The 24800-nt window shown below is 44.6% G+C and overlaps 1 protein-coding gene across 2 annotated transcripts in view; it reads left to right on the plus strand.

The window, feature by feature from the left end:
- Positions 1–24800, plus strand: part of SCRG1 (stimulator of chondrogenesis 1) — a 116313-nt gene that overhangs the window by 78053 nt on the left and 13460 nt on the right. The gene's annotated exons all lie outside the window — the stretch shown is intronic.

The following is a 24800-nucleotide window of genomic DNA, read 5'->3' on the forward strand; positions in this document are numbered from 1 at the left end:
TCTGGAAACCCAAAAGACCACAAATAGACAAAGCTATCCTGAAGAAAAATCAAGCTGGTGGAATCACAATTCTAGACCTCAAAACATACTACAGAGCAGCACTCATCAAAACAGTCTAATACTGGCACATAAACAGAGAAGAAGATCAATGGAACTGAATAGAAACACCAGAAGGGAGCCCACACATGTACAGCCAACTAATCTTTGACAAGAAAACTGAAAACAATCCAGCAAAAAGCCTGGTCTTTTCAACAAATGCTGTGGGACAACTGGATAGCAGCCTGCAGAATTAAGAAGTAAGACCCACATCTGTCACTTTATACAAAAATCAGCTCTAAATGAATGAAGGACTGCCTCTACACCCAGAAACCATGAACTATTAGAGGAAACCGCAGGAAGCACTCTCCAAGATATAGGAATGGGGAAAGACTTCTTGGAAAAGATGCCAAAAGCACAGGCAGTCAAAGAGGAAAACAAAATGGACTTTATCAAACTAAAAAGTTTCTGTATGTCAAAGGAAATGATCAACAAAGTGAAGAAGCAACCGATGGAATGGGAGAAGAATCTTTGCACACTGCACAAGTGATAGGGGCTAATATTCAGGATTTACAAAGAGCTCCAGAAACCCAGGGACAGTAAAAAAACAACAACAAACAACCCTGTGAAGAAATAGGCAAAGGAAATGGACAGACACTTTTCAAAAGAACTGATTCTGATGGATGACAGACATAAGAAAAGATGCTCAGGCTCCCTAGCTGTCAGGGAGATACAAATGAAAACCACATTAGGTTCCACCTAACTCCATTAAGGTTGGCCTGCATTCAGAACTCTACTAACACCTGCTGGCGTGGTTGTGGGGAGAAATGTACCCTTCTTCACAGTGCGTGCAGGCAAGGACTTTAGCCACTACGCTATCGTGCTAGTCCCGTCTTCACTTTTCAAATGGCTTTTTACATCAGGTTATCAGACCATAATACTGAGTTGTTCAGTAATTTAGAATCACTCGTTCTTCATTATCCCATGGCAAGTCTTTTTCCTTTTGACCTTTTCATTTCTAAAACTCAGTCCACTAATGGTGATAAATGAAAATAAATGGAATTCAAATGAACACTTTTTGTAATTCTGGTTAAATTACATGTGGGGAAGGGTCTGCAGTGGCTGTCTACAGTTAGCATCAACTATGTAACTCTGAACATAGAAGCTGCTCTGCAAATCCTTAGTTATCAGGGAGACAATCATGTTTTGTCTTCTGGACGTTATCACATCTAACCAAAACTTGAATTTAACTGTAACGTCATGGGGGTCTACTAACGATCATAGGTTGTATTTTCAAAAACAAATGGGGGTGTCGCTGTTTGGCATAATGGTTAAGACGTGGCCTGGGATGCCTGGCTCCCATATCCCAATGCTGGTGGCTGAGTCCTGGCTTCACTCCCAATCCCAGCTTGATGTTACTGTGAACGCTGGAAGGCAGCAAGCATTGGCTCGAGTGGTTGGGTCCTTGCCATGTACAGGGGACATCTGGGTAGAGTTCCTGGATCCTAACTTCCCTGGTCCAGTGCCAGCCAGCCATGGGGAGTGAACCAGCAGGTGGAAGATCTTTTTTCCTCTTTCTGTCTCTCTCAATGAAACAAATAAATGATTTTAAATGAAAGAATTAATACCCACTTCAAATGCACATGACCTTGTTATTTTACTCTCACAAAGCATTGGAAAACCACATCTGTTGCTGAAGCTTTTGATTTGCCAGATCTCCTAAAAGTCTACTGACTTTGCCTTGAACATGGCATTTGTACCAAATTAAAATTTGGCAAGCTTAATATTTTCTAACCACTGGCAAATGTGAACATGCTATAAAATATAAAAATATATTTCAGCCACAGCCATTATCAAGTTCATATTTGTTTGGATTTAACTAAGACCCTCTAATTTGTGCGTGTATATTTGGCACCTGTACAATCTGTGTGATTATACTTGCAATTATACAAGCATTATGTGCCTATAGTCAACTCAAGCCTTAAACACTAGTAAGGAAGGAAAAGTAAGAAAGCAATCCTGTTTTACTTCTGTTCATCTGAGAACAAGCCTCATAAACTCTTGGCAGAAGCTCTGCTTGTGGCCATGGTCCTGGTGCTTCCACTCCACCTGCCCCACACTAAAAGTACTTAGAGTAGCCTTTGTATGCTCTCTTTCACACCATCTCACAAGACAGCCTGCCCTTGCGTTTATTCAGTTACAAATCTCATCCTAGAATAACACTACATTAATTGGTTCTTTACCAACACTAAGCTGAAACAAACCATGGTTTGTAACACCCCAACACAACAGGATTCTGCACTGGAAGTTCACACCATCCACACTGGCATGATACTCGTAGGTAGCAGTTGGTATTAAGACGAATGTTCTGTTTTGTTCATCTACTCATTTACACAAGGACAGTTAGAGCACACAGGTGATGCAGGTGGAGTTTGTGATGTAGTCACACTCCTCTTCAGTGAGTATCACAGACAATTCTCTGTGAACTTCCATGAAAACAAACTTCCAAATTTAAAAATTCAAAAACCTTTCAAGTATGGCATCTTATATATGTGATGTAGAAGAAGGAAGAAATTATCTCAATGGTGTCTTCATCGCACAGGATCAAAGGAACAAGTCACTTGTCACAGTGGGACCAGAATCTGCAGTCCTTAGCCCAGCTTTCTATCCGTGTCCACCTTGCAGTATCTCCTCAGTGCCCAGGAGAGGGACACCTGTCATAAGACAGGACTGAATAATAACAGAAATGTTGAGTTCTATCAAAAAAGTACAATAAGCCAAATGTCATCAGCTAAACTGAGCCAAACCAAAAAGAAGCAGATCTTCCTGCCAAGTGGCTGTTTACTCATTCACCCACTCATCTTACTGAGTTTCCACTCTGTTCTCTAGATGCCCTCTTCAACATGGCTCCCATCAGAGAGTGGGTAAGGTAACAGGCAAACGCTTACCACCCACCCACCCAGGCTGTTGTGGGGGAGGCAGTTAGAATTACCAGTTCCCTACTTTCTCAAGGATTTGTCCCCCAACAAACCAGTCCATCAAAATCTGTATAACAACAAGAGAAAACGATTCACTTCTGATTAAGTGTGAATCCACACTTGTTTATCCACACCCCGTAGGTAAATACATTTGTAATGTGGAGACTTGAGACCCTGAGCTAGGGAGAGTAGACCACAGGCAAGCAGAGTGGTAATCTGGGATCAGTGATTGCTGGCTGACCATTTTTTGTTGTTGTTGTTGTAATGGGAGGAAGGAAAACATAGGTTCACGAGCTAGTGTGGGTTTTTTAATTATTATTTTTATTTTTATTTTTTTTTTGAAGATTTATTTATTTTTATTACAAAGTCAGCTATACAGAGAGGAGGAGAGACAGAGAGGAAGATCTTCCGTCCGATGATTCACTCCCCAAGTGACCGCAACGGCCGGTGCTGTGCCAATCCGAAGCTGGGTACCAGGAACCTCCTCTGGGTCTCCCAGGCGGTGCAGTGTCCCAATGCATTGGGCCGTCCTCGACTGCTTTCCCAGGCCACTAGCAGGGAGCTGGATGGGAAGTGGAGCTGCCAGGATTAGAACCGGCGCCCATCTGGGATCCCGGTGCATTCAAGGCGAGGACTTTTTAACCTCTAGGCCACGCCGCCAGGCCCATTATTTTTATTTTTCATTATACAGTTCTTTAGACTGTATCCCACCCTTCCCTTCTCCCCTCTCCACTATTTTTCCCTACAGTATAACAATAGTATAGCCCTTCAACAATTATCACAAGTTCATTATTCTGCTATTTAAGTGTATCTTGCTGCATCCTAGTTTTAACACACTTTCTCTACACACACACACACACACACACACACACACTCCTCCTTTTGGAAGGAGGTATTGTTAATCTAGGCAAACAGACTTGTGATTAAAAGTAAGTAAATATTTATTATCTTCTTTAGTTTTTTGACTAACTTTCATTTACAGGCAAATCAATCAAACAAAAATTTACAGCCAACACTTTATTCCCTGTCTTGCATCCTATCTTCTATTTCCACTTTTCCTGGTGTTTGGCGCCCGACACTAGGTCAGGGAAGAAGTCTCACAATCTGAGACTTCGCCAGTTTGTACCCTTCAGCAGCTGTCAGGATCTGGCAGTGTGCTCAGGTCACTGAGCCTTTGTAAATGAACACATCCTTCCTTATCAGAACACAAATAAAAGTAGTTGCAAACCAAAGATAGTTAAAGAACTCAGCTATGACCTCTACTGGCCATGTTACCAAAGCACAATAGCTATATTCCTTCAGAAGCACATTCACGTTTTTACTTATTCATTTAATAATTCCTTTTTAAAACCTACTATGTGGGCCTGGCATGGAAGTCTAGTGGCCAAAGCCCTCTGTCATCTTGCATGCACTAGGATCCCATATGTGCGCCAGCTTGCATCCTGGCTGCCCCACTTCCCATCCAGCTCTCTGCTTGTGGCCTGGGAAAGCAGTAGAGGGTGGCCCAAAGCTTTGGGACCATGCACCCACATGGGAGACTTTATTCGTGGTGTGGAATAGCCTGTAGTTCCACCACCTGTGATGCCGGCATCCCATATGGGCAATTGCTCAAGTCCTGGCTGTTCCGCTTCCGATCCAGCATTTCCGCTAATGCACCTGGGAAGGCAGCAAAGGAGAACCAAATGCTTGGCTTCCTGCACCCATGCAGGAGACCCAGGGGAAGCTCTGGGCTTCAAGCTGACTAGTCGCTGGCCATTGTGGCCATTTGGGAAGTAAGCCAGCAGATGGAAGATGTTTCTCTGTGTGTCTCTCCCTCTTATCTCTGTAACTCTGACTTTTAAATAAATATTAAAAAAGGAGAGAACAAATATTTATTCAAAATTGCAGTGAGATTCCACTTAAACTCCTTAGGCCAACTACCATAAGGTTAAATTAAAAATCAGAAAATAACTAATGTTTTCAAGAGTGTAGAAAAACCAAAACCAAGGTGTTGTGCTGGTGGGAATGTAAAATGATGCAGCTGTCTTAGAAAGTAATATGGCATGTCCTCAAAATATTAAAACAATCCAGCAATTCTGCCTTTGCATATTTGCTAACTTATGCTCTCTGCAAAATTATCTATAATAGTCAATGGGTAAAAGCAATTCTAGTGTTCATTAACGGATGAATGAGTCGACTCAATGTAGGGTAAACACACAATACTGTACTAGAAAGCCTAGAAAGTCAGTCAAGTCTGACTTTCATTACCACATAAGTGAACTCTGGAGGCATGTTGCTAAATGAAGCAAACCAGTCACAAGAAAACGTAGACTTGTTGGGTGCTATTTACACAAGAAACCTGGAATAGCCAAGCACAGAGACAGAAAGTAGAATGGTACTTCCCATGACCAGAAGGAGGGAGAGCAGGATGCAGAGTGTCAGGGCTGCGGGATGCCGGGTGATGGGGCGGGTGGTGCTCACGGCTGTGGGATGCCGGGTGATGGGGCGGGTGGTGCTCACGGCTGTGGGATGCCGGGTGATGGGGCGGGTGGTGCTCAACGGCTGCGGGATGCCGGGTGATGGGGCGGGTGGTGTTCAGGGCTGTGGGATGCCGGGTAATGGGGGCAGGTGGTGCTCAGGACAGCTCTAGGGTGCATGGCACTTAATGCCACAGACTGTGCATCAGGGATGTTCACGACAATAAACTTTGTAATGTGTGCCTTTTACCACAATTAAAATTTTTAAATTAGTTAAAATATAAAAGGTATGAAATTAAAGAAACAAAAAACAGTAGGGCAAGTATTTGGTGCAGCAGTCAGCAGCCAGTTGGCATGCCCACATTTCATCCTAAAATATCTTGGTTCACGTCTGGTCTCCTGCGGCCTGCTCATCACGCACAGTGATGGTTCCACTGCTCGGTCCCTGCCAGCGCTGCCGAAGCTTTGCGCTGAATCTCACACACTGGCTTCAGCCTGGTCCAGCCCTGGCTGTGGCAGTAGCTGAGGAGTGATTCATCAGGCTGAAGAACTCTCTTTCTGTCTCTCCCTCTGAAATAAAATTAAAACAAATTAAAAAAATTTTTTTGAGTAAGCAATAAAGCTGGTATACTGGTATCATTAACATAAATTTCACACTAACCAACCCCAAAATGCCTGCCAGCTATCGGCTGCTGTTTTCCCCCCAACGGTGAAACACTGCGCAGGTACAGTGCAACCTAGGCAGCTGCCTACAGCTGGGAAAATTTTTTTTTAAAGATTTTATTATTATTGGAAAGCCGGATATACAGAGAGGAGGAGAGACAGACAGGAAGATCTTGCGTCCGATGTTTCACTCCCCAAGTGAGCCGCACGGGCCGGTGTGCTCTGATCCGAAGCCGGGAACCAGGAACCTCTTCCGGGTCTCCCACACGGGTGCAGGGTCCCAAAGCTTTGGGCCGTCCTCGACTGCTTTCCCAGGCCACAAGCAGGGAGCTGGATGGGAAGTGGAGCAGCCGGGATTAGAACCGGCGCCCATATGGGATCCCGGGGCGCATTCAAGGCGAGGACTTTAGCCGCTAGGCCACGCCGCCGGGCCCGGAAAATTTTTTTTAAGAAGAAAAAACAAATTCTTGCTCACAGTTCACATGGACTGCAGCCCAGCTGAGACTCCCCGGGACAGCTCAGTGGTCTCTCCCTCTCACGCCAGCATCCAGGGTCGAAGCGGCAGTCATTGTGGGAGATATGTTGTGGCAGATCTGCTTGTGTGTGACACCTAGCAAGGCCGCGGGCACTATTGACCAAATGTGTCTACTTGTCCAAGCCTAAGTCCACCGCGGACAGGGGAGTATGTTCTGGCCACACAAAAATATGACCCAGACAAGCAGGAAATGGATAACTTTGGATAAGTAGGGCAACATAACATGAATCAAGCTACACCTATTGCCACCACCAAGTTGATCTTATGGCAACACACAGCAGGGTCACTGAGACAAGCAGAATGCCCAGACACTGTATAAACATGGACAGAAAAGTACCTTCAGGTCCAAGGCATGGACCATGACCACCCATGAACCAGGGAAAAAAACAACAATTTTTCCCTGGCACTTTGGGGGCTTAAAAGACAATGGGGCACGTCAGAAACCTGAGGGGTCTGGAATTCAGGGAATACTGATTCCAATCTGACTCTGAATCCTGCATACATTACTAGTCTAGAAACTGAGGCATTTACATGATCACTATCCTTCCTCTCAGATCCTCAACATGGAATAAAACATTTACCGGAAATCTTTTTCCCCTCTGGTGCTGCTGCTTAACCTTGACACTAGGTGGCGGTAGACAACAATATAATAGGGAAAGCTTTTTCAATGGCAGTGAATCGGGAGAATTCTAGACTATTTTCTTTTTTATTCCTATGAAGCAGGACAGTGTCTCAGAAATCATCCCTCTTCCGAAGAAGTACCACCCCCTAAACAATACGAGCATCCCAGTGTTAAGACCACAGACTTGGGACAGGATACCAACAGCCTGCTGACTGAACCCAGCCTCAAGCCCCAACCTAGGACTTGATTCGGAAGTTTAGACAGGGTTTTTGAGCCGGGATGGGAGGTGGTCGGAGTTACACTCTGGGCATTACAAGTAGTAGCCATGTGATGGGGAGCCGGACCTGGCACGCAGGAAAAGTGATTAAGGAGCCTGTGACCACGGCCAAGGACTCCCACACGAGCATAGCAGTGGACGAGCTGTTTCCGTGCCAGGGTCTGTGGAATCTAGCAACAATCACCATGGAAAAAGAGTTTTGGACAATCAGGAAAAAATCGGGGCCTCTGGCAGGCAGGAGGAGGGTGACTTGGCTGCAATTCCTGCACAAACACGCGCTGCGAAGAGAGACCGGGCCAATTCCTCCAGCTCAGGGATGGAGATGCCCCCAACATCGGAGCAACCATCTTTGGGTGACTGGCCAAGAGCTCCAATACCCGAGCGGCTCTTCTAGCGAAAACATTTGCTGGCTCACGCTTTTACCCAGTGCTTTAAAATCCTGTGGCGTTCCTGTGGGCTCTGTGTGTTAACTCAGCAGCCTGGCACAGCAGGAGCAATGGCTTTGGTTCAGTTAGGCCCAGGTTGGAAACCAAAAATCCAACTCCACGGTGTTATCGCCTTGCTTCTCCCAGAATCAACCGATCAGAAGAGTATGGCTGCTTTATGCTTCTGAAGTTCTCTGTTATCTTAGGGAAGTTGCTTAATTTCTCAGAGCCTTAATCCCGTCAGTATCTAGAAGTGATACAAATCTCCCAGACAGAAGTGCTGCATAGATGGCTCAATTGGCTAATCCTTCACCCGCAGGCATCAGCATCCCACACGGGTGCTGGTTCGGGTTTGTGTCCCATCTGCTCTACTTCCCATTCCTGCTTGTGGCCTTCAAAAGTAGCTGAGGATGGCCCAAAGCCTTGGAACTTTGCAATTACATGGGAGACCTGGAAGAAGCTCCTGGCTCTTGGCTTCAAATCACTTCTGGCATATCTGCCTTTCCAGTAAAAAGAAATAAATCTTAATTTTTTTTTAAGCAACAAAGATAGAGACTAGCATTGTGGTATAACCTGTTATGATACTGCCTAGACCGTGGCTCAACAGCCTAATTGCTTCACCCTGTGGTCCCAGCATCCCATATGGGCGCCGGTTCTAATCCCGGCAGCTCCACTTCCCATCCAGCTCCCTGCTTGTGGCCTGGGAAGGTAGTCGAGGACAGCCCAAAGCCTTGGGACCCTGCACCCGTGTGGGAGACCCAGAAGAGACTTCTGGCTCCTGGCTTTGATCATCTCACTGTGGCCCTTGTGGCCATTTTGGAAGGGAACCAGTGGGGTGGAAGACCTTCTGTCTATTTCTCTCTGTAGATCTACTTTTCAAATAAAGATAAATAAGTCTTTTTTTCATACTGTGTGCAATGCCTGCATGTTCCACTTCATGTAGCTCCCTGTTAATGTACCTAGGAAAACAGATAAAGATGGCTTTGCCACCCATGTGGGAGGCCAGGGTGGGATTCCTGGCTCCTGGCTTGAGCCAGGTCCAGCCCCAGCTGTGTTGGCCAATTGGAGAATGAACCAGCAGATGGTGAAACCTCTCTCTCCCTCTGCCTCTCCCTTTCTCTGTAACTCGGCCTTAAAAGAGAAAATGTTTACTACAGTAAGAAAGAAAGGAAGATAGCATCACTGTAAAGTAAGTAATCAGTACATTCCAGTTCTTTTCCCTTTAAAGGCTGGTCCCTGACAATGCAATGGTGTGACTCTGTCATGCAAATTGAGCATCAGCACAGACAGACACAGTGGCGTGGAATGCCGAACCATTTTTCCTGCAAGAAACTCGGGGCTCTCAGGGTGTGATACACTAGGAAGTGAAAGCCAGTAAACCAGCATACAGATTGAGGCTTAGGCTACTTGCTGCTCCACGGGAAATGAAGGAAGGAGGAGTTGCACAACACAGCTCTAATTACTCCATCTTGCCCATCGGAAACGTTGCTTCACGAGACAGGAGCCACACACTGAAAGCAATCCACATCTTGAATTTCAACCCCCCATTTCCGCACCTCACAGAACCCCACAAATCTCAGTTGCAGCGAATGCTCTCCTGTCGAGGTGTAAGAATAAGGCTGTAGAGAGAACGTTGACAGCAGTCGTTACCACGTGGACTTCTGCTGACCGTGCAAATGTGGGGAAGGGAAATTAATATGGAATATTCCTGTCTCTATGAGACATAATTCAAAATGTGGAAAGTGTATATTATGATAAAGCTATATGTGGAATTTAGGGAGGGGTGGTTGGCTTCAAAATAAATTCATACTAACTTGTTATAGCATGTCTGAGCAAGATCTAATTTGAGGCTCTAAGAAAGATAGACGTTAGTTTGAAAGCTAGAGCTACGTGAATACTTTTCCTAAAGGTTTATTTATTTATTTGAAAGGTGGAGTTTTGGGGATTAGGGGGAGAAACAGAAATCTTCCATTTGCTAGTTTACTCCTCAAATGACTGCAACAAGCAGAGCTGAACCAATCTGAAACCAGGAGATTCTTCTGGATGTCCTACGTGACTGCAGGGTCCCAGGCCTTTAGGCCACCCTTGGCTGCCTTCCCAGGCAGTAAACAGGGAGCTAGAGGGGAAGATGAACAGTCAGGACACCACAAATCAGTGCCCACAGGGGCTATCGATGCTAGAGGTGGCAGCCTTATCGGCTAAGCCACAGTGCCCGGCCCCAGGCTAAATTCTACTAAAACGAAGCAAGAGCAAATACCAGTTTCTGGTGAGCACTAAGGAAAGGATGGTGAGCTCACTGACGTTTTATGAGAAGCCTGGGGAGAGAATGTTCCAAATAAACCAGCAGTTTACAAATAGATAGCTTGTTTTTAGAAGGGGCGAGATGATGGCTACAGCAGCGTGGCATTCCACATCGATTTGTGAAGAAAAAATTAACGTCAGTCAGTACCCTAACTGAAGAAGATTCATAGGGCTGGTGTGGTAGCGTAGCAAGCTAATCCTCCACCAGTGGCTCCAGCATCCCACAAAGGCACCAGTTCGTGTCCCAGCTGCTCCACTCTTAATCTAGCTCCCTGCTTGTGACCTGGAAAAGTAGCAGAGGATGGCTCAAGTCCTTGGGCCCCTGCACCCGCATCACCTGCATGTGAGACCCAGAGGAAGATCCTGGCTCCTGGGTTTGGATCCGCTCTACTGTGGTCATCGTGAACATTTGGGCAGTGAACCAAGGATGGAAGATCTTTCTGTCTCTCCTTCTCTCTGTAAATTTTCCTTTCAAATAGCAAAAAAAAAAAAAGTATTAAGAAAATGACCCATGATTGGTAGAAGAATCAAGGACCAATTTTCTGAATATCTCAATTGGCGAAGCTTACACAATTCTGAGTGACAAATTCAAGTGTAGCAAGCTTTCAGTTCAATAAATGCCAGAGTTGTTGCGTCAGTAGCAGAGATTTCTTTTTTAATTCTTTGTTCTTGATGCAGTGCCTTAGGCTCAGGGATTTCCGCTCCCTCCTTCCTCACTCCCTCTTCCCCACTCCCGCTGTTTTCCGCTGTGTTATTAGTCCTTCAACAAAGGTCACAAGCCCATCATGCTTCCATTTAAGCATATCCTGACATTGTAGGCATAGAGAATGGGAGAAAGTCCAGAATTCTAATATCAAGATGTATTTAACAGTTACATTGGGAGTGCATCTTTTATTGAGAAGTAGAGGTGCAGTCCGCAAGGTTTCTCCCCTCCCTGGTGTACTTGCCTACATTATACAGATCTTCCAGATAAATATGCGTATATACATGTTGAACTATATAGCTATCGATCTTGCATTTTGCAGGAAGCTTGCCTTATATCAGAGAAAGCATATACTTGTCCTTTTGGGATTGACTGATTTCACTGATCATAACGGTAATAGCAGAGGTTTCAGTGAAAGTGTTAAACAAATCAGCGATTTTTCTTGAGGATCTGGGCTGAGTGAAGCACAGCTCTCCGAGTGTGATTCTGATGACAAGGCATCACCGAAGCGGTGCCATCGAAGCCAGTGAACTGGGGGCCCGGCAGCGTGGCCTCGCGGCTAAAGTCCTCTCCTCAAACGCACGGGAATCCCATATGGGCGCCGGTTCTAATCCCGGCAGCCCCGCTTCCCATCCAGCTCCCTGCTTGGGGCCTGGGAAAGCATTCGAGGACGGCCCAGTGCCTTGGGTCCCTGCACCCATGTGGGAGATCTGGAAGAGCTCCTGGCTCCTGGCTTAAAATGGGCTCAGCACCAGCTGTTGAGGTCACGTGGGGAGTGAATCATTGGATGGAAGACTTTTTTCTCTCTGTCTCTCTTCCTCTCTGTATATCTGACTTTGCAATTAAAAAAAAAAAAAGTCGATGAATTAGCCAACAGCACGGCTCATGGAGACTGTGTTTGTAAACATCCAGGCTGAGAGTCCCATCAGTCTCCTCCATTTGCTCAGGAGGAGGCGACAATTAAATGAGAGTGGCTGGAGTGATGATATTCCATCTTTACCCGGGACGGAGCTGAGAATTCCAGGCTGGTCTGGCACAAAAGTTCAGTGGCTGAAGTCTTCGCCTTGCACATGCCGGCTCCCATGTGGGCACTGGTTCTAATCCCGGCAGCTCCACTTCCCATCCAGCTCCCTGCTTGGGGCCTGAGAAAGCAGCGGAGGACGTCCCAAAGCCTTGGGACCCTGCACCCGCGTGGGAGACCTGGAGGAAGTTCCTGGCTCCTAGCTTCAGATCAGCTCAGCTCCAGCCATTGTGGCCACTTGGGGAGTGAATCATTGGATGGAAGATCTTCCTATCTGTGTATCTGACTTTCCAATAAAAATAAATCTTTAAAAAAGAGAGAGAGAGATACGGAAGCTCACATTCTCTCTGGCAGTGGCAAAACAAGCAGAGGTCCCCAGTCAGCCACAGGTGCCACAAACAGTTGGCAAGAAGTACTATTCTGCTTCTCAGAGCTGTGCGCTTAAAGATGAGCACCCCATCCCTCCTGTCATTTATCTCAGATGATCCCCTCCTTTCAAACTGCGTGATCAAGGCAGCATAAAATGTTCCTGCTAGGAACTGTGCTTAGTAAGTTTAACCTTTCCTGTCCCATCCTTCGCTTAAACAGGTTCTGTGCATCATAATGCGGGTTTGCCACGGCTCACCCTCTAGATGAACAGCTATGATAGCTACTTAGGGAAACCTACTTGCTCACGTTGTGTGCAGCGCCACTTATTTGCCAAGGCTCTGGCCCTGAGATCCCAGAAGCCATTACATCCTCTACTGATTTTAAAGAGACTGGTAGGAAGAGGACTTTCTGGGATAATTTGTGTTGCATTTAACAGCAGGCATAAAAATCAGGAAAAGAAAGCCTGGGGCTGCTTGGATGGAGTCTCACTCGACGGCAGTACGGACGAGTGGTCACAGTCTCCCAAGATCTGTGCAGGTATGAAGAGTGGCTTTTGTCAGTGTTGCTGAGATTACCCTGTGTTAATCAGTCCCTAAGAGCCTGATCCATCAAGCCTAACAAGTCACAAATGTATTTCCTGGTGACAAGTAACAATAAACCTTTCTGGTGAACTACAAGCTTGTTTCCTAGGATACATCTGCTCATTAGCAAGGTACCTGAGAGCCAAATCCATAATCAAACTTTTGCCTGTGAACGAGGACTCAAAATAACTGAATACGTTTTTTTAGACTTATTTATTTTTATTGGAATGGCAGATTTACACAAAGAAGGAGATGCAAAGAGAAAGGTCTTCCCTTGGATGGTTTCCTGCCCTAGTGGCTGCAGTGACAGAGCTGAGCTGAACCGGCTGGAGTCAGGAGCTTCTTCTGGGTCTCTCACATGCATGCAGGGTCCCACAGCTTTGGGCCATCCTGTACTGCTTTCCCAAGGCACAAACAGAGAGCTGGATGGGAAGTGGAGCAGTCGGGACACAAACCAGTACCCATACAGGATGCTGGCCCTTGCAGGTGAAGGATTAGCCAATTGAGCCAACTCTCTGAGCCCAAATTGAATAAATATAAGGAGTGTTTCATCCAGGAGGAAAAGCCTTGTGAGTGGAATGTGCTTTCCAAATGAGCTCAACATGAGCAACCCTCAGAAAATGAGTCTCTCGGAAGTCGTGATTGACAAGACGCTCCCCCCGTCCAGCCTCCCCGTCATCAGTCAGCGCAGATCACCACTCTGCTGTGTCTTCATCCATGCCAACCGTACTTTTCTTCAGACAGAGCACAATTCCTGCTGCTTTGTTACATATCCAGTCGACTTCCAGAACCTGTCCTGGTTCCTCTTGACTTTCCCCTCTGCTTCTAGCTGCTCATTTCTGGCTCTCGGAGATGATTACTCATGGTCAGGCTCTTCAGTTTGATGTTAGTCCTTATTAGCTCCTCGGATGGAATGATTTGCAGGTTCGGGGAGTACTTTGAAACATGTGGGACAAGTTCCTACAGCCTGCCTGGAGGCAGGAAGATGCCTCCTGTAGTCTTGTTCAGCAGCAATTATTCGGTTCATCTGTGCAGCTCCTTTGTGATAGGGTTTATTTATTTTGCTTCCACTCATTCCCACCTTCTGAGAGGAAGAGCTGAACAAACTGCTCCGCCTTTCCCCACAAGAAAACAATTTTTTCACCTTAGGTGGGCCATCTGCTTCTCCTAACATCTCTGCTTTGGCTTGAATTGAGTACATCGTGTGGTAGGCATTTTGCCAGCTGTTAGGCTCCAGGAAATGGAGCAACTAAAAGCGGTTTCCTTATGATGTCAAGTCTTTTTTTTTTTTTTTTCCGACTCATAGACTCAACCTAAAGGAAGTTGAACATCAGTGTTCGTAAAGAGCAGGACAGCAGGAATTCCAAAGCAAAATTTCAAGCTGTGTAATTTTCTAACTCTTCATCCCAATGCACTGCACCCGGTAGGCTGTGACAGACTAAGCAGAAAACTGTTGTCCAATGAGGACTAGATCCTTGTTACTTTTGGGCAGTAGCAATAACAGTGATAAAAGGGACATTAACAATCTCAGGTGATTATACACAATCGGTCTCTTATGAATGATTGATTAATGAATCACATCACCAGATTTTATTATAAAAGGTATAAGTAACTAGGAAGTGAAATAAGGTAAAATTTACATGTAAAATCCTCAGATTTGACATCAAATTATCTTATATTAGAGCAAACATATGATATCTGACCCTTTGAGATTAGCTCATTTCCCTTACCATAATGACCTCTAGTTTGGCCCAGTTGCCCACAAAGAATTGTATTTCATTTTTTTAAGTAGCTGAGTAGTATTCCATAGTGTAGATGAACCACAGTTTCTTAATCCAGTCCTCTGTTAATGGGCATTTAAGCTGTTTCCATGTTTTTGTGATCGTTGATTGTACTGCAGTGAACACTGGAGTGCATGTTGCTTTCTTGTGTAACAGGTCTTTTGGATATATTCCTAGAAGTGGTATTGCTGGGTCATATGGTAGGTGGGTTTTCAGTTGGCTAAATATTCTCCATCCTGACTTCCATGGTGGTTTCACCAGCCTGCAATCCCATCAACAGCAGAGTTCCTTTTTCCCCACGTCCTCACCAGCAGGTGTTATTGGTAGTTTTCTGTTTTTGGGCCAATCTTACTGGCATTAGGTGGAACCCCAGTGTTGTTTTTATTTGAATTTCCCTTATTTCCAGGGGGCTTGAGCACATCATCCTCTTACTGGGCCGAGTGGAACTGGGGGAATCAGCTGGTGTGTTTTGCCCATCGTTTCATTGTACTACGGCATCCCACTCTGGGTTGGTCCAACTCAAGCAAGTGGGGGTTTCATTTAAATTACAGGTGAAATATTCACTGGTAGTATTTACAGATGAGATATTACCAAACCTATAAGGAGTTCTCAATCATTACTGTTCTCACACTTCCTGAATCTTCAGTAGGTACCTATTCCGCAGCTAACAGATAAAAAGTGTGCAAAAGAAATACAGGGGGCCCGGTGAGGTAGCCTAGTGGCTAATGTCCTCACCTTGCATGCGCCAGCTGGTTCGTATCCCACCTGCTCCACTTCCCTTTTAGCTCCCTGCTTGTGGCCTGGAAAGGCAGTTGAGGAAGGCTCAAAGCCTCTGGACGCTGCACCCACATGGGGGACCCAGAAGAAGCTTCTGGCTCCTGGCTTCGGATCAACTCAGCTCCATTGCAGCTACTTGCGGAGTGAACCAGCAGATGGAGTATCTATCTCTCTGTCTCTCCTTCTCTCTGTTCATCAGATTTTCCAATGGAAATAAATAAAATCTTTTAAAAAAATGCCTGATTTAGGATTTTAGTGATTTTCACAGGACAATGCTATACTAGTTCATTCATCCCACACATAGTTATTGAGTAACTAAATGCTATCAGATATGGCTCCAAGCACTGAGCATCTGCAAGCAAATAAAAACAAAATCCCTACTTCTGGGTGGCTGATCAGCAACAGAAGCTGGAGGTCATTGTTCAAAGGCAAATACTGGATCCTAGTGTGGTAGCCCAGTGGCTAAAGACCTCATCTTGCACGAGTCAGGATCTCATATGGCTGCCTTGTATCCTGGCAGCTCTGCTTCCCATCCAGCTCCCTGTTTGTGCCTGGGAAAGTGATAGAGAATGACCCAAAGCCTTGGGACCCTGCACCAATGTGGGAGACCCAAAAGAAGACCCAGGCTCCTGGCTTCAGATTGAGTTCAGCTCCAGCCGTTGCTGCCACTTGGGGAGTGAACCAGTGGATGGAAGATGTTTCTCTCCATCTCTCCTTCTCTCTGTAAATCTGACTTTCCAATAAAAATATTTTTTTAAAAGGCAAATACTAGATAAAATCAAGGGAAAAAATTGAGATTTCACTTCTAGATTGTATACTCTGTCCTTCATGGGGTCAAATTATTAGAACATTTTGGCTAACAGCACAAAACAGAATGTGGAGTCAATTTACTCTCAGATAATTAAGCAAATAAGGATGGGTACCAGGAAAGCAGTTTAGCTCTAGATTTGTTGCTGTTTTGACCTATTATATTAAACTAAGTTATGTGAGAAGTGTTCCTTGGAGTACAATCCCTGACGGTAATTTTTTTGAAGTTCTAGCGATAAAATAGATTTGGCATACCATTGAGTTCCTACACATTCACAACGAACTAGCATATTAAGGACAACTTTATGAATCCACAGTTTGAAACTCAAAGTTTGGACATCTTTCTGCATTTCTTCCAATTATTTGCTTAATTCTTTGTTCCTCCACGTTTAGGTTAGCCAGCACCTTTTCCTAAGGCTTCATTTCCCAGCTTCTCTGGGAACTTAAGTCCAAAGACTGCAGTGTTGTTTCAGTGTTCCCTGTAGCACAAATTGACCAGAACATGAATAGGCTTTAATCATCCCTTCTACACAATGTCACTGTTGAAAACTGTGCAGACAGACAGAGTCCTTGTCTGGTTGCAAGGGTATCCTTGTTGCCCCCAGAACCTTGCACAAGCACCAGAGTGGCACTACGCACACGGATTCCCAAGATGCCAGCTCATTGACTTTATTCTCACATAATCAACCCCTGTTCCCCAAACATGGACAGCTCTGCCAAGATGGCCAGGCATAATTGGACTTCTAACCACAGCCACACACAGGGCCTAGAACAAGCAGTTTTCCCCATAAACCTGCGCGACCTGGTGTGGAGTCTGTCAATGAGCCAGACAGACTCCTTTTTTCTTGTTGGACAGGAGGGACCACAGTTAGTGCTTAGCTCTTCAGAAAGTTCTAACTTAACCGAGTCTCACTTGGAAATGATGTAGATTCTTGGTGCTTTTTCTACTGTAAGGTCCTTGTCCCTAGATCACATCGTGTCAAGGGGACACTAGAACAATTTTGTAAGATCATAAACTGTCTTTCCCTCAGAGACATGTATATCTGCCTCCTCATATTGGCATCATGAGAAGTAGTCAAGGGAACACCAAGAAAGATCCGGGGGAGCGCTGCCTTCCTTGGTTTTTCATACTGTTTCTCCAGCTTAAAAGGGTTTCAAATCAGAGTTTGGGAAGTTAGAACATTTCAAACTGATTGGCTATGCATAGTTTTACTCAGGTTGTTTATCAGCTTTCTTCTTATTTGAGAAGTAGCTGAAATCTGGAAGGATATGGAGCTTGGCATTAATAAAGTTTTGTGAGAAAGGAGAGAACAAGAAAGATAGAACAAAGAATTGCGATTTTAGGATATCAGTGCAGCTGAAGAACTCAAGGACCGCTGCTATATGGAGAGATGGGCATGGAAGAGGTAGACAACAAATGTTCCCCATTAGGAACATGGTCTACCTACAGAAGATGCTATCCAGTACAACCTGCTTTCTGGTTTGCTTTAGGGAGAATCAGACTTCCAGAAATTCCCTCCTGCATCCCTACTATTAAACAAAAGCTTCCAGACTGTCCAGGCTTCTAGGTAAGCCAGCCTTGTCCTAACGGATAAATCTTAGTATTTTAGATGAGGAAAGAAAATCAGAGCATCTGCTTAGATAACTATAGACTCAATCATTTTCTGACACAAAAAGTTTGTAATTTCTGTGGGGAGAGGAAGCACATTGAACTAAAACAGTTTTAAGTCCTTCATTCCCATTAATACTTGGATGGTCAGTAGGGTAATTGGGTCCACATTCTTTCCTCTATTGCAACAAATAATTTGGGGTGCTGTGGTATAGCAGGTAAAGATGCCACCTCCAGCACCAGAATCCCATGTAGGCACTGGTTCATGCTCTCTGATTGCTCTACTTGCCATCCAGCTCCCAGCTAATGCCTTGGGAAAAGCAGTGGAAGATGGCCCATAGCACTTGGGCACCTGCTACCCATATGAGAGACCTGGGAGAAGCTCCTGGCTCCTGGCTCCCGGTTCCGGGCTTCAGCTTGGCCCAGCCATTGCTATTGCAGCCATCTAGGGAGGGAAACAGACAATGGATGATCTCTCTCTCTCTCTCTCTTTCTTGCTCTCGCTCTCGTTCTTTCTTCCTGTCTCTCTGCAGTCTTACTTTCAAATAAGTAAGTAAATCTTTAAAAAGAAAGACAAAGACTTCAAGGAGAGATCTAGATGAAGATTAGCAGAAAAGCAAGATTTGTTTATTTGCATAACAAAAGTAAAAACTCAAGAATGATTGTAAGGAAGCTCAAGGAAGTGTTGCACTCAGCAAAGTTTGGGGTTCTCCTTTTATATGATCTGAAGGCACAGGCAATGGTTATCTCGGTCAAGTTTAATCAAATATTCAAAGGGGGAGGAGTTTGAGATAGGGCTTAATTACCGCATATTTTCATGTGCTTTTTTTGAAATCTTGGATTGTCACAAAGCCAGGCACGTGATAGGAATCAGAACATAGACCATGGTAATTTTATGATGCTATTATAATGTACTAAAGCTCTTCACCAGGATTCAGTCCTCCATATTGGGCATTTGAATCACTTAGAGTCACTACGCAGCACGGGGTTTGGGGCAGTGCCTGCAAGGGGTTTGGATGGTGCATGCAGTTGGTGAGGGAAGGGGGCTGGAGCCAAACAGTGCTGGCAAACCTCGGCTCCTCTCTGCCAGTGCTACCTCCCGGCTTACTGTACTTCTGTTTTCTCAAATATTTTACATCAAATAACTTAAAATCTGAAATAAATCATTTAACACTGTTAAGGCTTTCTCACGTGAAGTTATTCACTCCTGAATCATATTGGACCAATCATCACAAGTCATTTGGAAATGACTGTGGAAATGAAGCAAAAATTCTGAAAGGCGAAACAATCTGGTGAAGAATTCTGTTAATTTATTTCCAAAGTTATTCTTTAGAATATAGATATTAGAGGCCAGGACTAGCTTGCCATCTGATAGAAGATAGTATTACAAAGAAGATGTTTAGGTTTGTTTGTAGAATTGTTATGTTTTAGTTTTTGGTGGGTATATTTGACTCTCATTCTAACATACACCCACATCCTATGGGATAAAAAGTTATATTCTAATAGGATTACATTGTAAATAATACATGTCATGTATTTAGAGACTAACGGAATGTTTATCTCTATTGCTTCCTATTTCTTGGCATTTTATATGTTCTAGTCATTATATATACCCAAAAAGGGAGCTGCTTTTAGTTATCTAGTGCTGTGTTTTATTTATTATTTCAGCTTGCAGACTCTTTTATTTTGATCTATAAACATGTACTTTTTAAACGTTTTGTTAATGAGGGAGCAATAAAAAAATTATCAGCTAATTTAATACCTATAAATCTCCCTGTTTGTAATGTAAAAGAAATAGCCTTGGCCAAATCCAGCTCTGTTCATATTTCAAAGAGTATTAGTGTAAGTCTTACTAAATTGGCCTATATTTAAGTTATTTTATGTCATACAATAATTAATTATAGGTTCATTGTTTATCCTTTTATACAAAAGTGGTGTCTGATTCAGAACAGATTTATTATGTGAGCAAGTTCATTATTTTTAAAATATCTATAGTTGAGAAATTATACAAAGGATATTTGCTTACACATCAACAATTTCATCAACCTGAAATAGAGATGTTAAGATAGTTCCCTAGGCCAGCACCATGGCTCAACAGGCTAATTCTCTACCCTGTGGCACCAATATCCTATATAGGCACCAGTTCATGTTCCAGCTGCTCCAATTCCCATCCAGCTTTCTGCTCATAGCCTAGGAAAGCAGCAGAGACTGGCCCAAATCCTTCAGACCCCACACCTACGTGGGAGAGCAAGAAGAGGGTCTGGCTTCTAGCTTCCGATTGCCTCAGCTCTGGCGAGGTGGCCATTTGGGGAGTGAACCAGCAGATAGAAGATCTCTCTATTCCTCCTACTCTGTAATTTCATCTTTAAAATAAAAATAACTTATCAACTCACTGAAAATGTATGCCTACACAAATCTGAACACAAATGTTTATAACATCTTTATTCTTAAGTGTCAAAAACTATGCAGAAAAGAAAATCCTTCAACAGGTGTAAGAATTTTAAAATGTTGGTATTTTATACAGTGATACAGTGTATTTTATACAGTGGTATTTTATTCGAAGATAAAAAGAAGCATTGTTGAATCATATAAAGAAAATTTCAGGGCCCGGTGGCCTAGCAGCTAAAGTCCTCGCCTTGAACACGCTGGGGTCCCATATGGGCACGGTTCTAATCCCGGCAGCTCCACTTCCCATCCAGCTCCCTGCTTGTGGCCTGGGAAAGCAGTTGAGGATGGCCCAATGCTTTGGGATCCTGCACCTATGTGGGAGACCTGGAGGAAGTTTCTGGCTCCTGGCTCCGGGTCAGCATAGCACCAGCCGTCGCACTCACTTAGGGAGTGAATCATAGGACGGAAGATCTTCCTCTCTGTCTCTCCTCCTCTCTGTATATCTGACTTCGTAATAAAAATAAATAAATCTTTTTTAAAAAATAAAATTCAAGCATATCACCGTGAAAATTAAAATAAAAGGAAGGAAGGTAGCCTCAGGTGTAGGCAAGTGCCTAGTTTACGTTATACCAAGGCAAGTGCTACACTGCTGGGAGAAAAGCAGCTAATAACTGGTAGGCATACTAGGCACGGTTCATGCCAAATTTGTGGTAACTACACCAATGTGCTGGCATAGTTGCCTATTTTGTTTTTCAAGATATCTGGGTGGGGGTGAGGTGGGGCAGATGGCAGCAGACTAGCAGACAGGGTCTGAGGATCAGCGTACAAGTGTGCGTGGGTCCTGGTTAGGTAGGCAGGACCCCAGGCTGGCATGGCACATGGCCAGAACCGGGCTGGCATAGGAACTGTGGATTGCTCAATGAAGCAGATCTGGAGATGTGTAAGAGGAACATGACAGGTGAGTAATGACTTCCTGGGGACTTCCAGCAACCAGACTACTACACTTGGTTTTTTGTTTTGTTTTTAAGATGATGTTTACAAAGTTGATCAGCGTGGGAAAAGATCCAGAGTTAGGGAAAAGTAGATGTGATCATTGTTTCCAAACTTTCTATTTCTTCTTCCCATTTCTGGGGGTGGGGTGAGATAAGTGGAGAAGCTGTACCCAGCCTCCCAATCGTCCCAGTGCCCGAGGATGGGGAATGTGCACCTGTATCAACCCAGAGTCCCGGTGTGGTACACACTCCAAGGATTCTGCCCAGGTAGATATGACAGTTCTAAAATGCTGTCGATCTCACTATGGATGAGGAAACCCTTCCCCTGTAGGCTACTACACTTACAGGTAAATGAGGGCATTGAACTAGGTGGCTTAGAAGAGGGAAACTGGAAGATGTTTTGAGGCCAAATGAGTTCACCTGCCCACGTGAGAATCCTGAGCTGGGATTGTTAGCATCAGCTGCCAACTACCAGCACACACAAAATTTGTGGCAGGGAGGCCTGCCTGGTAGAGCTAGACCACAGTTCCCACCAGTGTCAGGGCAGAGTGTGGACCATATTAGTTTGGGCCATGACACTAACCATTTCACAAGAAACCTGAGGCTGGGAGCAGATTCATTGGGATATTGTGGACTACTCCTGTGGGATTGCCATGCTGGCTGGTTTGCTCAAAGGTTGGGGGTGGTGACAGGCTGAGCTAGGCATGACCATGGAATTCAACAACACTCGTGAGCAGTGGGTTTGGTAATAGGCTGGGCTGGTCCAGGCTTTGACACCTGCAGGCATACTCAAAAATTGGGTGTGGGGCAGACCAGGCCACAACACCTACCAGCACACACCATGCCAAGACTGGGGGGCAAACTGTGCTGGGTAAGAGTGTAGCAACTTCTGGTATGCATGAGATCTGGGAATGGGCATGCCAGGAGAACTTGGAGAACTCCCCTGGTGGGCTGTCACTCCTGCTGGGGAGCATGTGAGTTAAGACTGGATGTTGGTCAGGCCAGGCAGGGCTGTTTCACTTGTCAGTAGGTGTGTGGGTTGGTTCTTGGAGTGGGGTGAACTGACTGTGCAGGGCAAAGCCGAGCCATAGCACACTGGCATATGTAAGAGCCAGGGTGGAGTGCGGGTCATGCTAGGCTTCACTAAGCTATCACACCTACCAGTTTGCATGAAAGCCAGAGATGAGAGCAGGCTAAGCAGGGTCAGGCTGCAACACCCACCAGCAAGTGTTGGGACTGGGGCAGGCCAAGCCATGTGAGGCTCCAGCAGCTGATGGCAAAGTCCAAGCTGAGTGATTGGTTATGCCAGGCTGGGACGGAGCACCCATCAGCATGCACATGATTTGCGGCTGGGAGCAAGGCTGGTCAGAGAGCTAAGGGAACGCTCCTATTGGGCTGTGGTTTCCACTGGTGAGTGCGAGAGCTGGGATGGAGGTGGTGCTCTGGACTGGGCCTGGAGTGTGTCAGACTAGGCTAGGCTCCAGAACAGAGAGAAGGAAATTAGCTAAGAGCTTTATAAAACCAAGTACGGAATTTAATTTAAAGTGTATTTCTCTTGACTCCATAAATGTAACAAATGAGCAGCATTCGTGTAAGAAATAATAAAAGAAACTGGGTATAACAAATCTGTGCTAAATTAGCATTTTTTCTTGTAACTCCCAAACTCCTTGCTTTAGTTTGAATATATCCTTCAAACGTTCATGTGTTGGAAACTGAAGACTCAAATTCATCTATTGCTGCTATGTAGAGGTGGCGGTAATTAGGGTTATATGAAGTCATGAGACTAAAGTTCTCTTGATGGCATTAGTGTCTTTAGAAGAAAAGAGAGAGAGGGTTGGGCGTTTCATGCCATTAAGACACTTGTTTGGGGATGCCCACATCATCGTCTTCATTGGCAAGGCAGCTTGATTCAAGAGCCAGAATTCAGGCTCGAACCCAGAAACTTTGACATGGGGCTCGGGTGTCCTAGCTGCTAAGCTGAATGTTCAATCCCTTGATCCTTTGTTTAGCGCAGAGAGAGCCACGTATGTACAGGAGAGTCAGTAGTCAAGCCTGGCAAGATGCTAGAACCTTGGAGAGAGTCTGAAGGAAGGTGTGGTCAGATGCTGAACTTTGCCTTCAGTGAGCCTGCAACTTCGTTAATGATACACAGTGGATAATTAACACTTCCTGAGTGAACTCTCAAAAAATTAGCCTCTACCCAGAAATGTCACCCAGTCACTCGATTTTACCCATTTGTTTTATTTGTTAACTCGTTCATTCATGAAACAAAGATTTACGAAGTTCCTGGTACTATCATGTCACTCCTAGAATTATCATCAGTTAAAAAAATCTATCCAAAGGACTCATTTTGGCAGTTTTCCATGACTGATTTTGTAGATAATTCCAAGCCTGATTTATTTAAGGAAACTTAAATTTGCTTTAAGTTGATGTTTCCAGGTAAGAATTACTTCAAGCCAAATGAGACCAAAAATATAGATGGAGGAGGTAATGATTCTGTGGTTCATAGAGAACACCTGTGACTCATTCATACTCAAATTAGGGACTATGGCGCCAGTGTGGTGGTACAGCACACTAATCCTCTGCCTGTGGCACTGGTATTCTATAGAGGCACTGGTTTAGTCTCGGCTGCTCCACACCCAGTGCAGCTCTCTGCAATATCCAGGGAAAGCAGTGGAAAACGACTCAAGTGCCTGGGCCCTGTCCCCACGTTGGAGGCCCAGAAGAAGTTTCTGCCGACTGCCAGCTTCCGGCCAGCTTAGCTCTGGAAGTTGATGCCATTTGAGGAGTGAACCAGCAGATAAAAGATCTCTCTCCTTCTCTCTCTCTTTCTGTCCTCTTTAACTTTACTTTTAAATAAAAAATAATTTTTTTTTTAAATTATGGAGTACAAGTTTTGTTTTGTTTCTTGTGAAACAGAGAGCCCCCTGCCATCTGCTGGCTATATGCCCCAAATAATTACAATGGCTGGAGCTAGGCCTGGAGCCACAGTGTGCAGATGGGAGCTCAGTGTAGGTCTTCCACATGAGCATCAAGGGCCTGATAACGTGAGGCGTCACTGTGCCTCCCAGGGTCTGCATTCGCAGGAAGCTGCTGTCAGAATGTGGAGGTGGATATCAAACCAGCCTCTCAACATGAGACACAAGGGACTTAAACCACATCTTAACCACCAAGCTAAATACATGTAGCCACAGCCTTTTAAAAAAGATGTTTATCTTTTTTAAAAAGGAATAGTTTATTCCTTTTACTATTTATTGAAGCAGTAGGCTAAGAGTATAGTTTTGTCTTGCTTTCCTGTTTGAACTCCACGACTCACCAGCTGTACTAACTGGACCAAGTTGGCTAACTTTGTTCTTATCTCATAAAAAGCAAGTTGTTTGGATTTTTTAAAAAAATACTATTTATAAAGTGTTTAGCACATTTGGCAATATCAGTTAAAATCATTATTACTTGTTATCTTGACTATTATCAAACAACTC

Source organism: Ochotona princeps, chromosome 11 (assembly GCF_030435755.1).
Source record: "Ochotona princeps isolate mOchPri1 chromosome 11, mOchPri1.hap1, whole genome shotgun sequence".
In the NCBI taxonomy this organism is placed as follows: Eukaryota; Metazoa; Chordata; class Mammalia; order Lagomorpha; family Ochotonidae; genus Ochotona; species Ochotona princeps.